The sequence below is a fragment of the Oncorhynchus mykiss genome, chromosome 28 (genome assembly GCF_013265735.2).
Source record: "Oncorhynchus mykiss isolate Arlee chromosome 28, USDA_OmykA_1.1, whole genome shotgun sequence".
Classification (NCBI taxonomy): domain Eukaryota; kingdom Metazoa; phylum Chordata; class Actinopteri; order Salmoniformes; family Salmonidae; genus Oncorhynchus; species Oncorhynchus mykiss.
In genome coordinates, this window is record NC_048592.1 from 9,879,665 (window position 1) to 9,895,063 (window position 15,399).

Genomic DNA, 15,399 nt, shown 5'->3' on the forward strand with positions numbered 1-15,399 from the left:
TTCACTTCCGTAGTTCGTTAGCCTACATTATAACGAAAGAAGCTCTGTGTCAGCAAACCTGTCGGTCTACGTGTGTGTGAACGACACATTAAATGGCTACGGCTCTGCACTGCTGAATGCACTGCAGCTATCGGTTCATCGTTGTCATACAGTAATTCAGTGTGTAATACCCGTCTAAGTCCCTGCGAAGCAGAGGAGCAGGCAGTGTCTGCACCGAGCATGTTAAGCCCACTCAATGTCCTATAGGACAGGCCAATTTAACACTGGAATAAGCCAATTATCTTTGTGGAGTAGACAAATTTACAATAGGATTTCCCCCAATTCCTTCTGGACTCCCATGTCAGAGCTTGGAGTTGCTTTCTAACGGCCACACACACCGCCGCAAGCCTACCCAATACGAACACACACACTTGCATCAGACACACTCCCGGGTGAGCCCCCACTGCGATGAATGTGCCCTCTATTCCTTAAAATGAAAGCCTCCCTCTCGTTCCCTTTGCAATAATGTCTCCAGCAGAGCGGACCGCTGTGTGTACATTTTCATGAGGAAAATCCTCCATAATCCGAGCGGCCAGCGTGAGAGGTGGTTCACGTCAATCTCTGAAGGCAGGAAGAGGCTTGGCGCCTCACGTGCCTGCCACACTCCAGCCCCACATCCCTACATGCTCCAGCCACAAAAGAGACCTCCTCCCTGGGCTTGGCACAGTGGGCCAGCTGCATCCTCCCACACTGTGTTCAGGCGACGGCAGAACAGCCACAGTCGCCTGTGTACAATCAGACCGTGACAAGCTCCAGCAGCAGCATCCATCCACGAGGAGAACACGGGCTCCTCCACAGCCATTTCTCTAAATGGGGACCCCAGGGAAGACGTATGTCTTCCTGATTAACCAGTCTGATTGAGGGGGGAGTCACCCAGGTGTCATACTGCGTGTCTTTAACCATCCCCTGTATAGGTAGAGACATTGGGAAGATCTCTGTCAGGTTGAATCACATGTGTGAAGGCAGAAGCGTCACAGGCTGCTATGTTTCTTTATCAGTTAGCGTTCTGTAAAGGTGCCACCAGGGAGGTAGAATGTGGAAGAGCTAATTCCATTTTCTGACTGAACAATATGAATACATGAGTGTGGGTAACCCTGGCAATGTGGGACTCAGAAGCCCCATTTCCCCCACAACAATTGGAGTGGGAACACGAGAATGAAATCATCTCTCTCTCTCTCTCTCTCTGAGATACCTCCGGGGAACACTCAGAGTCTTCAACAGTCGCTATTCTAACGGAGGGTCCCGGCACGGCACGGCGTCTAACTTCTTTAGCTGAATTGAACGCTACTGAACTGGTAGATGTCTAAAACAGCAGTCAATTCCCTTCCCTGAACTACAACACCCAAGGGCGGTAGACAGTAGGTCTTTAATAGTCATTAGTTTGGTATCACAAAAGGGAAAAGAAGCAATTGATCATCCCCCCTGTGAACGGTGCATTCCCAACTCGGCTGCATGTCTAACGGTCATTTTGCTGAATAAGAGCCTTGGGGGTGCTGTCTGTCTTAAACGCTCTCTTAAACGTCTACAGAGAGTAGCCCGAGGAGAGGATGCGTCATTCGAGACAGTCCCCGGCCCCTCCATTGTCTACTATGGCCGCCACTGGTGGCGTGGCTCTCTTAGAGAGAATAACTTCATATATCTGGAAAGCAAAACACTTTAGCCACACTTGAGATAAGGGTTGCCGTGTTGTTATACGTAAGAGCAAAACTGTGGAATTAACAGCCAGGTTAGGTTTCCGATTTGCCCGGGCCTGCACGATATCACCGCTCTCGAACACTTGCTCTCTCTGTCTCTTTCCCTCACTCATCTTCCTTTTTCTGGCCTTGACCCTTCTATCTCACTATTGGTGTCCTTCCATCTTGCTCTCTCCTCCCTCCATTCGATGTCTGTTGTAATAAACAGTCATGTCTGGTAATGGGAGGTGGTGAGTCCTCCCTGTCACAACAGCAGCACCTCTTTTTCAGCCTCCGTTCTCCTAGCCGCTTTATAGCTGACACAAGTCACTGAGTCAATGTCTTGTCTATACACACACACACACACATCTACCCTTCCTCTCAGTTCTCTCTCTCCCCCTCTGGCGTCTCACTCTGGGTAAATACAAAAGCTCTTTGGTGTAAACAATTACGAGCTTTAATTCTGACACAGATTGTTTTGCTCTATTTTAACCGAATTAGCGGAGAGCGTTTTGTCTAACGTCCGATGACGTGTTCTCACAAGACCTTTCGCTGCCAAGGCAAAGCCAGGTCGAAATCCAATGTGCAAGCACAGGAAAAACTGTGCACACAGGCAAACACAGAGACGCACAGAAAGAAAGAAAAGATCCACACATGCATAGTCATTGATCATCAGCCAAACCTATATGCTTTTAATATGAACAAGTGTTAAATATAGCCCACCTGTGTTCCATGTAAAGCACACTGATTCATCAGTAAAAATACATGGTGTGATACATACTGCAGTGATTGAAGTGATTATGGATGAGCCAAAGGCTCACAACGATGCACTAAAACCCACACAAAAGGTACTGAAAAGTGATTGAAGGATTTCTAAATACGTGTGTTTGTGTGTGTGTTGGAAAGGGGGAGAGGGGGGGGGGGGGGGGTAGTGCACAAATCCAGGGGACATGCATCATTTTCCCACAGAGAAAAATGCCAGCTACAGAGGCTTATATTAAAAGCTGGCATGGCTTTACAACATCAAATACATAGCATACTATTCAACCCACTTTAGGCTACTGTACACACAATGGTAAAACACCGCAAATAAAACACATTCACATTCAAACATGGACAGAATTGTTGACAGCAGCCTACTGCTAAAGGGCAATCATAAATCTCAGAAAATGTTTGTCACAGGACAGTGAAACGCGCACCCACACACACACACATACGCACTGCTGATTGAACACTCATCACATTACCATATCGGAGAGACAGTCCCGAACACAGCCCAGTCTTGTCACCGCGCGCTCACACCGACACCCCTCAATATCAAGCCAAACACTTGTTATAACCGATTTGGTACAAATAATAAATGGATACAATTAAGCTGGTATTATGAAGCGATACTGAGCCGATCACCTTCATTAGGGACGCGCTGATCCTCGTAGACATTGCGCATGCGGCAGGTAAAATATTTGCCTCGCTCACACTCGGATGTCACTGTCGATTTTTGGTAGGCTACGTGTCTGGTCTGCCGCTACCCCGCGGATCTTTTAACCGTGACAGACAGAAGTGCGCGCACCATCTGCTCGGACTCGGTTCAGTCACGTGAAATCTGCACTGGTCCATCTCTCCCAAGTGACCCCGAGACGTGCGCGTGCCCTGTTCACTTAACTGAGTTATGCGGTTGTAATAGATGAAGACAAATTACCTACAAAGATGTGCTTCAGTCTAAATTAATTGCACTCGTAGTCTAGCCCATAGTCAAAATAATAACATGTGTGGGTTTGTCAAGTCTGTTTAAGAGACGTTGTAGACATGGGCTGTTGTTGTATGAAATCGCCCAAAATCTAGTGGAGTAGCCAACACACTTTTTGACATTTCAACATAAAATGTAAGAAAATCGGTTCTCTCTTTCAGCCCCGCAATTATGCACAGACAAGGTTCACTATAAAACCACCATGCAATTCATCTCGAAGAACGTTTTCAAGAAATAACATAAATGTTTAATCTATTTAGTCTAATGCATTCAGACTGACAAAGAAATAATGCATTTGATAGGCTACATCGACCAAATAAAAATACGATTTTATCTTCATTTGCTTCTCTAATATCGCGGTTAAAACATATTCTTCCGACTCACCGCGCGCCATGCTTTATCACCTTTTGGTGATGTTAAGAATTCATTTACCTTCAGAGGTCGATCTTTGAATATTGTCTGAAGTTTCTTGCTTCTCGTCGTATCTGCCCGTCTCTAGTGACAAGAGTCACACTGAGTCAAATGTGAACAGGGCAAACGCTGTTGTCGCATCTCTCCCTCGCGCTCCAATAATAAGACCACTGTCTTAATCTCTCATCATGTACACTCGCTCTCTCTCTCTCTCTTCCCATCTCCTCCGTTTTAGCCTACTAACAGTTCACCACCATTTTTCAGGTCAACATCATCATCATCGTAGTAGCCTGTCCATCAACTAGACTTCATCATCAGTCAAATAAAAATGTAATCAACTTATTTTCATTTTCATCATTGTTGCCTATTTTATGTTCATATTGAATAACTAGCCCACAGTTCCTGTTGAGGGAAGAGAGAGCTCTGGTTCTGCATGTCCATTAGAATTGTAAGAGAGACTGTTCCTCCTCCATTACATAAACACGGTCAGAACAGGGCCAGCCAGATGACAGAGGATGAAAAGACTGATTTATCCACTGGTGTGTGTGTGTGTGTGTGTGTGTGTGTGTGTGTGTGTGTGTGTGTGTGTGTGTGTGTGTGTGTGTGTGTGTGTGTGTGTGCACTCACTCTGCTCTCTTTATGGATGTGTGAGAGTCCCTCCGGCATTAACGGGTATAGCGTGGCATTGAACGCCTCCCTACTACCCTTCCTCAACCAATAACCCAGGTCACTTCTATCCCCCTAGGATTTATGAGGTGTAACATCATGCTCGCACGCACACAGACACACACACAGACACACACACACACACACACACACAGAAGGACACACGCATACAGACACACCCACCCCATGCACCTCCTTATCACTGAAACACCTTCAAATGATTTATCCACTAGCTAATCTCAATCCTTCCAGACCGTGTGTGTGTGTGTGTGTGTGTGTGTCTGTGTTTGAAGGACAGCATCAGCGAGCGAGATGGATGTGGGAGGAGTCTTTCCTCCAGTGAGGGTGTGGCTCTCTTATACAGTTGAAGTCGGAAGTTTACATACACTTAGGTAGGAATCATTAAAACTCGTTTTTCAACCACTTCACACATTTCTTGCTAACAAAATATAGTCTTGGCAAGTTGGCTACGACATCTACTTTGAGCATTACACAAGTCATTTTTCCAACAATTGTTTACAGACAGATTATTTCACTTATAATGCACTGTATCACAATTCCAATGGGTCAGAAGTATACATACACTGAGTTGACTGTGCCTTTAAACAGCTTGGAAAATTCCAGAAAATTATGTCATGGCTTTAGAAGATTCTGAAAGACTAATTAACATAATTTGAGTCAATTGGAGGCGTACCTGTGGATGTATTTCAAGGTCTACCTTCAAACTAAGTGCCTCTTTGCTTGACATCATGGGAAAATCAATAGAAATTAGCCAAGACCTCAGAAGAAAAAAATGTAGACCTCCACAAGTCTGGGTCATCCTTGGGAGCAATTTCCAAACGCTTGAAGGTACCACGTTCATCTGTACAAACAACAGTATGCAAGTATAAACACCATGGGACCACACAGCCGTCATACCGCTCAGGAAGAAGACGCGTTCTGTCTCCTAGTACTTTGGTGCAAAATATGCAAATCAATCCCAGAACAACAGCAAAGGACCTTGTGATGATGCTTGAGGAAACAGGTACAAAAGTATCTGTATCCACAGAAAAACAAGTCCTATATCGACATAACCTGAAAGGCCGCTCAGCAAGGAGGATGCCACTGCTCCAAAACCACCATATAAAAGCCAGACTACGGTTTGCAATTGCACATGGGGACAAAGATCGTACTTTTTGGAGAAATGTCCTCCGGTCTGATGAAACAAAAATAAAACTGTTTGGCCATAATGACCATCATTATGTTTGGAGGAAAAATGGGGAGGCTTGCAAGCCCGAAGAACAGTGAAGCACAGGGGTGGCAGCAACATGTTGTGAGGGTGCTTTGCTACAGGAGGGACTGGTGCACTCCACAAAATAGATGGCATCATGAGGGAGGAAAATTATGTCGATATATTGAAGCAACATCTCAAGACATCAGGAAGTCAAAGCTTGGTTGCAAATGGGTCTTCCAAATGGACAATGACCCCAAGCATACTTCCAAACTTTTGGCAAAATGGCGTAAGGACAACAAACTCAAGGTATTGGAGTGGCCATCACAAAGCCCTGACCTCAATCCTATAGAAAATATTTGGGCAGAACTGAAAAAGCGTATGCGAGCAAGGAGGCCTACAAACCTGACTCGGTTACACCAGCTCTGTCAGCAGGAATGGGCCAAAATTCACCCAACTTAATGTGGGAAGCTTGTGGAAGGCTACCCGATACGTTTGACCCAAGTTAAACAATTTAAAGGCAATGCTACCAAATACTAATTGAGTGTATGTAAACTACCACTAGTCTGGGAATGTGATGAAAGAAATAAAAGATGAAATAAATCATTCTCTCTACCATTATTCTGACATTTCTCATTTTTAAAAGAAAGTGGTGATCCTAACTGACCTAGTAATTTATACTAGGATTAAATGTCTGGAATTGTGAAAAATGTAGTTTAAATGTATTTGGCTGAGGTGTATGTAAACTTCTGACTTCAACTGTATCTCTGCCTCTCCTAAATAGCAAGGACAAAGAGCAACAGGGGGCAGACAAAGAAACAGCAAGACACAGACAGTCAGGCATAAACAGGTAATATGATACACAGACAGACATAGAGTACAGTACTGACTCAGGCAGTCACAGACAGACATAGACTTGTGATGTATGATACACAGAGACGAACACTCAGACAGACAGACAGACAGACAGACAGACAGATGTCCTCTCCTCCACCTGGTGGGTGTGTCTCCCCCTCTCCACCTGTCTGTTCATTTGTTCGGACTTCCCTTTCACAGGATGGCAGACAGCAGCACAAATACTGGGACGTGTGTACAGGAGAGTACAGGAGAGCACAGCAGGTGTGTGTTATATGTGCATGTCGTCGAGGGAGGAGAGGGGGAGAGAGGAGTTAGTGTGTGTCTGCAAATATGTGAGATCAAGCGTACGGGATGGAGAGTGGGGGAAATGTGACAGGGTGTGTGTGTGTGTGTGTGTGTGTGTGTGTGTGTGTGTGTGTGTGTGTGTGTGTGTGTGTGTGTGTGTGTGTGTGTGTGTGTGTGTGTGTGTGTGTGTGTGTGTGGTGTGTCAACATGAGTGCCTGTGATTGTCTGGATTTACATCTATCCATATATGGGTCCTTTCTTTTGTTTTTCCTTTTCTGCATCCCTCACTCCGACAAGTCATCCCAATGTCATAGCTCCTTTTGCTCCTCTCTTTCAGCCTTTTGCTCCTGCGTGGTCAGAGAAAGAATGGATGGAGAGAGGAGGATGATGGGAGTGGATGAGAAAGCAGCTCGCATCCTGCACAGCTCAGCTAAGCTATTGCTGAGCCCCGACCTGCCTCAATGTCTCTTTAGGCATGAAATGACTCCTCAACCACTCATGTCCCTCAGAAAACACAAGATATACCTGGTTTTGCCTCACTCACCTGAGACCAGATCTTGTGTGGCTTTAAAGCGTACGTTGTTTAGCCCACTTCCCTCAGGTAAAGAGACTGCGCTGCTTTGCCCCAAAGGTACTCCACTGCAGCGGAACTGCTTAGACAACAAAAGGATAAATATATACGCAGGCACATTATCCTGTGCACAAAGAAATAATATGTACAGGAAAAATTCACACAATGTAGGTCACTTGGGACGCAGATGTGTGCCAAGCGAAGAACGAAATGCTGACGACAAAAACAACAACAGCCAAATTGATGATTATTACCAGGACAGTAATGACGATAATCATCATTATCATCCAAGCAGAGAGAAAATGACAAAGTTTCCCAAATTATATGGTGGCTTTTTGTGTCCACCACATGCAGAGCACTGAGTTGGCGATACTGTGCCTGCATTTACACCGATAAAATGTTCTGTACCTGTAATTGAATTCCAAATAATTGTGTCATTATATTTGCAGTGAATGTGAATTTCATGATCTACGTTCACCATTTTATGACTGACATGGCTGTCCACATATTATCGTCACTCTGTTGTACTATATTATAGATAATTAAGTCGTGGCATTATGTATTTACAGTAAGTGTGGTGTGAACGAGCATTTCTAAGTTTCAATCCACCAGCCCTTTATTTTGCCACCATGTAAGCAATTTGTCACCACAGGGATGGTGCAATTTACAGGGTATTCAAGGCTCCTGCCACCGCAAATACATTGATATCTACTTTCCTGACATCTGGTCTGTTACAAAGATCATTTCTTTGATCTGTTTCAGGTTCACCATCACTTAGCTATTTTAGTCTGTCTGCTCATCCATCCTCATCTTCGTCTCTCTCTCCCCATTTTCTTCCCCCGTCTCTCCCCCGTCTCGTACTCTTTCATCATCTCTCTTTCTCTGCCTCGTCCCCCCCTTTTCTTTTATTTTTATCTGCCGGTCTCTTCTCTTTCCCTCTCCCCCCTCTCTTTCCTTGTCTCTGTGAATTAGCTGTGCTGGTCTGTAACGTAGCTTGTCTCAGCCCTGGGCTACGTCTCTGAGTTCCATGTAGACAGTGCATGAAGCATGGCTAACATGGCTGCCCTTGTTGCTGTGCATGCAAGGTTTCTGACTGTGTGGTTTGCCCATGTCTGTTTTAGTGTGGACCTACAGGTAGCTGCCAAAATAAAGGAAATTGGGCATTGGGCCACAACGAGCCAGAACAGCTTCAACTCATCTTGGCATAGATTCTACAAGTGCCTCGAACTCCATTGGAGGGATGCAATACCATTCCTCCACAAGAAATGCCATCACCTGGTGTTTTGTTGATGGTGGTGGGAGAACGCCGTCTCAGGCGCCACTCCAGAATCTCACATAAGTGTTCAATTGGGTTGAGATTAGGTGACTGAAATGGCCGTGGCATATGGTTAACATAATTTTCATGCTCATCAAACCATTCAGGGACCACTCGTGCCCTGTGGATGGGGGCATTGTCATCCTATCGGGGCATAGCCATGGTAGCCAAAATAATGGCCTGCCCAGAATTTGCATGATGGGATGTTAATTGCTTAATTCACTCAGGAACCACACCTGTGTGGCAGCACCTGCTTTCAATATACTTTGTATCCCTCATTTACTCCATTTTTTGGGGGCAGTTACCTGTATGTGTGCCCATGTGTGTGGGGTGTGTCCTCCTGCCTCCGGCGCAGGGTTTCCCAAGGGGTGCACGTTTTGGTTATTGCCCTGTCACTACACAGCTGATTCAAATAATCAACTAATCATCCAGCTTTGATCATTTGAATCAGATCAAAACCAAAACGTACAGCCCTTGGGGCCCCGAGGACCGAGTTTGGGAAACCTTGCGGTAGCGTGTTGTCGTTAATGTGTGTATGTTAGTGCGCTCAACAGTGTGCGGCATGAACTCAGCTGCATGCTCACACCTGAATCTCCTCTGACTAAATAAACACAGACACACACACACACCCCGACACACTCAAACTTGTACACATGGATATTTCCCATGCATCGCTCCCTTATCTCCCTCTCTCCAGCGCTCCCTCCCTCTTCTTTTCATCTCCCTCGCTTTTTCGCCATCCACCAGATGGCTGACCCATCTGCTCCCTCTCTCTTTCCCTCTCTCTCCACCTCAATCTCTTTTTCCCCATAACTCCCATGTTTCATATGGTAGAAATCCAAGCTCTCCTGTACACAAGATCCTCCATCGCCGTTTGTGGGGAGTAATTTACTCTTCTTACTATCAAACCTAGCATCACCTTGGCTTAGCTTGAACCAGTGTGTGTGTGTGTGTGTGTGTGTGTGTGTGTGTGTGTGTGCGTGCCTGTGTCCGGCTATCCCCTGGTTCCCCCCATCTCTTCATCCTTGCCATGTGCTCAGAAGTTTCCCAGAGCGAGTGCAGGGGTATTGTGCTGTAATCATAAGGCAGTGGAGTCCTAGCTCGTCTCTGTGACCTTCCTTTTATAGATAGCTAAAGCCCTGCTGAGAGAGGCTTCTGACTGACAGGTGAGAAGACGACACCAGATACACTTCTAGAGATGAGCAAGTACACACACACACACACGCACACACACACACACACACACACACACACACACACACACACACACACACACACACACACACACACACACACACACACACACATACACACACAGAGAGAGAGAGAGAGACACTCAGATACAGACATACACACACAATTAGCCCGAGGTGAAGGGAGGTATAGGATACTGATCAATTCCGACACACGCAGTGAGAGTCAACAAGGACATAGAGAGGCAGACAGGCAGGCAGATAGACAGACAGACAGGCACGCAGAGAACATACAAATACTCCCAAACACAGACATCAATACACAACCAGACAGACACATAATTATAAAACCACTCAGCACACACACCCACACACTCTCACACCAGTAAATAGCATAGCCACAGTGAGAAAGAGAGATTTGAAAGGACTGAGAAGTTTTGCAGAAGTGCAGCCTACTCTTGAGAAGAGAATTACAAGGAGAGATGGGGAAAATTGAAATCTCTGACAGGAATGCTTTCCGATGCCACGGTTGTACTTGAAACATTGAACAAAGAGAAAGGCGGTGTACTGTTTCTGTAGAAAAATAAAATACACTGATGGTGTGTCTGTGTGTGTGTGTGTGTGTGTAAGCGTATGTGTGTCCGTGTGTCCATTTGCGTGTGTCCATGTGTCACAGCTGCTACCAGGGACACACCTGGACAGAGCAGTGTGTGACCTGAGACCTCAGGTGTGGCTAAAGCTATTTCCAGAGGAAGGATGGAGGGGTCAACGTGTGTACAGGGTTGGCTGTATTCATGTGGAATAAACAAAACCACCCAAAACCCCGTGTGTCTGTGACTTAATCAAATAAAACAATGTCTTTGTAACCAAGAGCAGCCTGTCACACCCCACACAACACCTTGCCCAAATCGCCCTGGGTGGCCTGGCTCTACCTTACTGTTTCGGAGCAGACGGACGAGGAGCAGCGTAGAGCCAAGGACCTCCAGCCCCATCCTCTCATCTCCTGCTTTAACCCTTCATTAAACCCACTCAGTGTTTAACCCCTCGCTGACTGAGCCCTGCCTGCCTCACACGACCCTCTGGTGGGATTCCAGCTGAGCTCAGTGCCAATTAGTGAGATAAAAGCCAAGGCTACATCAGCCGGATCTGAGCCAGGCATTACAAGACTCAGGTGAAACAAACAAACAAATGAATCCCAACAATCAACCAGACGTGTGTGTGTGTGTGTGTGTGTGTGTGTGTGTGTGTGTGTGTGTGTGTGTGTGTGTGTGTGTGTGTGTGTGTGTGTGTGTGTGTGTGTGTGTGTGTGTGTGTGTGTGTGTGTGTGTGTGTGTGTGTATGAAAAGGGAGAGATAGATGGAGAACAGATGAAGTGTGAGTGTGTGTAAGCGACACACACACACACAGAGAAAGAGGATGAAGGTCTGTGTGCATAGTGTCTGTGTCTAAGGGTCGTTGTGGGAGTAGTAAGGGTCGTTGTGATTGCAGTAAACAGATAAACAGATGAAAGCAGCAAACGAGTCAAAAAGAACAGGAGGAGTAATTCTGCTTGGAGGTGAGAAAAAGCCTTTAATGTTTCATGTTAGGGGACGACGCTGGTGAAGGACTGACAACGAAGAGTCGCAGTGCATCTTTACAAGGCAGTGCTTAAGAACAACAGAGAGAGGAGGGACAGCAGCCAGCTAGAGGCAGGGAGGCAGTACCCTACTCAGGAAAGATCAGAAACAAGGGACCATAATAAGGCTCACATAAGGATCAGCCGTGCAGAGCCGTTAGATCAAGGGAACTTTGGTAATGAGCAGGCATGAGGATCACAGGTAAGACACAGCACATATTCCATTTGTTATAGTTCACAGAGAATAAAGTACAAATAATTTCATTTAAATGGATTGAATGTGGTTCTAGGTGGTTAGGGAGCATTGCTTACCATGGTTAATGGTCAAGTGCTATGTTAATGGTCAAGTGCCTACGTTGGATCCACAGAACATAGGGGCAGAGGACCAGGCGCAACACTGCCCCTGTGCCCTTGAAGTGAAAAGGGCTGCATGAGCAGACTGCTGAAAAAGGCCTTGGAGAGGTGCTGATGAGAGAGAGAGAGCAGAGCACCAGTGAACTGAATCATCACCACCATCATTGTAATGAGAGGAGATCTGTCCTGAGACAGAGGAGAGAAGGAGAGAGAGAGGGGGGGGGGAGAGAGAGAGAAGGGAATTGAAAGAGAGGGAGGTAGGTAGGGAGAAAGTAAGGGAGAGGAGGGGGAGAGAGGTGAGGGAGAGAGAGATCAAAGGGAAGAGAAAGGGGGGGCAGAGAGAAGATGATAGGGAGAGGGATAGAAAAAGCGGGAGAGCTAGAGAGAGAGAGAGAGAGAGAGAGAGAGAGAGAGAGAGAGAGAGAGAGAGAGAGGGGGCAGAGAGAACAGGATGGGAAGAGGGATAGGGAGAGAAAGAGGAGAGGGGGAAGAGGGATTCAGAGAGTGTGTGGGAGAGCGAAGAAAAACAGAAAGAGCTGAGAGAGGGAATAGAGGAAAAGAGGGCTATGGGGACTGTGATACAAATATTTGTATGGCTTTCTGCTGCAGTTCTGACGAGAGAGCAGAAGCTGGATACCACTGAAGACTGCTGGGTGTTTGAGGTTGTGGCACTCCAACTCCAACTGTCAAAAAGAATAGACAAGAACAGAGAGCAAAAGGCAAGGCAGGGCTGGACTACGGCATTTGGGGTCCCGAGGCACATTAAAATCAAATCAAATTGTATTTGTCACATGCGCCGAATACAACCTTACAGTGAAATGCTTACTTACAAACCCTTAACCAGCAATGTAATTTCAAGAAAATACCCCCATAAAAGTAAGAGATAAGAATAACAAATAATTAAAGAGCAGCAATAAATAACAATAGCGGGGCTATACAGTTGAAGTCGGAAGTTAACCTTAGCCAAATACATTTAAACTCAGTTTTTCACAATTCCTGACATTTAATCCTAGTAAAAACTCCACTTTATTTTAAGAATGTGAAATGTCAGAATAATAGTATAATGAGAGAATGATTTATTTCAGCTTTTATTTCTTTCATCATATTCCCATTGGCATAGAAGTTTACATACACTCAATTAGTATTTGCTAGCATTGCCTTTAAATTGTTCAACTTGGGTCAAACGTATTGGGTAGCCTTCCACAAGCTTCCCACAATAAGCTGGGTGTAATTTACAACATTTAACGGGCCAAACTTATTGGCCCATTGGGACCATTTCCCAAGCACCTTGGACTCCTGAGTGGCGCAGCGGTCTAAGACACTGCATCTCAGTGCAAGAGATGTCATTACAGTCCCTAGTTCGAATCCAGGCTGTATCACATCCAGGCCGTGACTGGGAGACCCATAGGGGCGGTGCACAATTGGCCCAACATTGTCCTGGTTTTGTCATTGTAAATTAGAATTTGTTCTTAACTGACTTGCCTAGTTAAATAAAAAAAGATCTCTGTGCAGTCAGACATTTGATCATTTTGTGCCACCGGGGCCACAATAATTTGCCCCCTCTCTGATTGTCTGAGTGTGATCCCCTCCCCATGGGTTACTGCAGCTAGTGTTGGCATCACTGCCACTACAAGCTTTGAGAATTTCCTTGTACTGTATATTATGCTCACCCATCCGGGGGCATTGGCTTTGTAGGACCAACTTTTCCAGGCAGCCACACACTCTTGAAGGGGCAGTGCTGCTTTAGTGGGTCTCTGACTGCATTTATCTTTCTATCTTGGCTGCGTATAGGCTACTTGCAGTAGGCAGATAAGGACTTCTCCTTGTTGTATGGGTCGCTTAGTTGGGTGTCTAGGGTATAGGGTTGGGGACTGTTCCATCACGATAGGACGATAAATAACCTATTGTTATGATTTATGTTCAAATGTACAGTATATCCCATGTCTGCAGAAAATGGAAAGCTCTCTCGGTCACAACTCCCAATCGCAGACACACATGGGCTCTGGCATTTGCAACCATTTTCCTTTTGCAGTCACTTTTCCAAACACGAAAACACACACCCCACCTTCCATCACAATACACCTGCACATACACACAGACTGCGGCTTCGATGTCCTCTGTTGGCTGTCTTTTTTCTCCGTACCATGTTGATTCCTACCTTATTTTAGGCGTTTGAGTACTTTTCTGTTCCAGTTCCATATATTTGAAGATGTATTATTTCAATAATTATCCTTTCTTCTAATGCTGTCTTTTATCTATTTATAAATACTATTAATAGGAAGTCGAATACAAATTATTTTATAACATTCTCTGTCTTGAATGGTAGTGTATTTGTAGTTAATTTCTTTATCAATTGTATTTGATTGTTTTCCTTTTTTTTTCTCCTTTTTAATTTTTTATTTATTTTTACAATCCCTACAATGGAGAGTGTTGGGTGTTCCATTACTCGACTCCACTATGGGGATTTTGTATTATTTAGAATAGCCATGGAGTCCGTCATTATTCCTTCATTACTGTTTAGTGTCATTAGAGTGTCAGACGCAGAGTCAATGTAGGACACACACTGCAATTTAAGCTTCTATAAGTCACCTGATGTCCGCTTCGTAGAACAGTCATAGGCTGCGTCTCTAACGGCACCCTATAACCTACACTATAGTGTAGGTACTACTTTTGACCAGAAGTAGTGCGCTATATAGGGAGTAGGGTGCCATACATGATCATATATTACTTTCTGCGTGAGTGGGTACTTACACAGAACCCTAGAACATCTGTCAATCACGCCGTCCGAGCCACTAGAGCCTGTGTTAGTCGGCAGTGCCATTGCCACATCCATCCCTCCGGATCATCTGTCAATGGCGTCCTCCCCTCCTCTCTCATTACCCTCGCATCCACTTCCAGCCTGAATTACAATTGCAGAGTCAGTAAACAGGCAGGAAGCCGAGGGGCTGGGCCTGAGTAATGAGCTCTGAGGTGTTTAATTAATGCCTCCCCTTCCACTGGTGTACTGGGCGGGCGTTCAGGCCAGAGGGAGATGGCATTGATCGGGCTGGGCCTGAATGGACCTGCGGGGTTGGTGGAGGGGGGAGGTGGGCGATGGACCGAGGTCGCCCTGGGGGAGATTAAGTGGAAATCTAGGAGAAGAGAGAGGACTTCACGCCTCGCTGCAGAGTCTGGCTCTGGCTGAGATGGGTCTGCAGAGGCCTGGCAATGAATGTCAAAAACCCTGCAGTCCTTCGAGAAATTTCAAACCTCCAAAAGCACTGTACTTTACTTCCCCCAGATACATGCAGGCAGGCAGAGAGCTAGCCTATTTCCATAACTAGTACGGCCGATGATGTGATGAATCTAAACTGAAATAATTTAATCGTGCATGTCATAAACTAGTCATTTGATGTTGGATACATGAACACGGTGCTCCGTACACCACACTGCCATGTAGCATATACAAAATTCTAAAAAAGA

The 15,399-nt window shown here is 45.6% G+C and overlaps 1 protein-coding gene across 3 annotated transcripts in view; it reads right to left on the reverse strand.

The window, feature by feature from the left end:
• LOC110508473 overlaps positions 1 to 4,307 on the reverse strand; it is a 144,834-nt gene extending 140,527 nt beyond the window's left edge. Inside the window, exon 1 of one of the 3 annotated variants that reach the window (XM_036966293.1) lies at positions 3,892 to 4,303. The gene's annotated coding sequence lies outside the window, so the exon portion shown is untranslated. Of the gene's footprint in view, positions 1 to 2,959; positions 3,236 to 3,891 lie in introns of those variants that run through there. The other 2 variants (XM_036966294.1, XM_036966297.1) reach the window with 2 other exon arrangements.
• Positions 4,308 to 15,399: the final 11,092 nt, after the last annotated feature.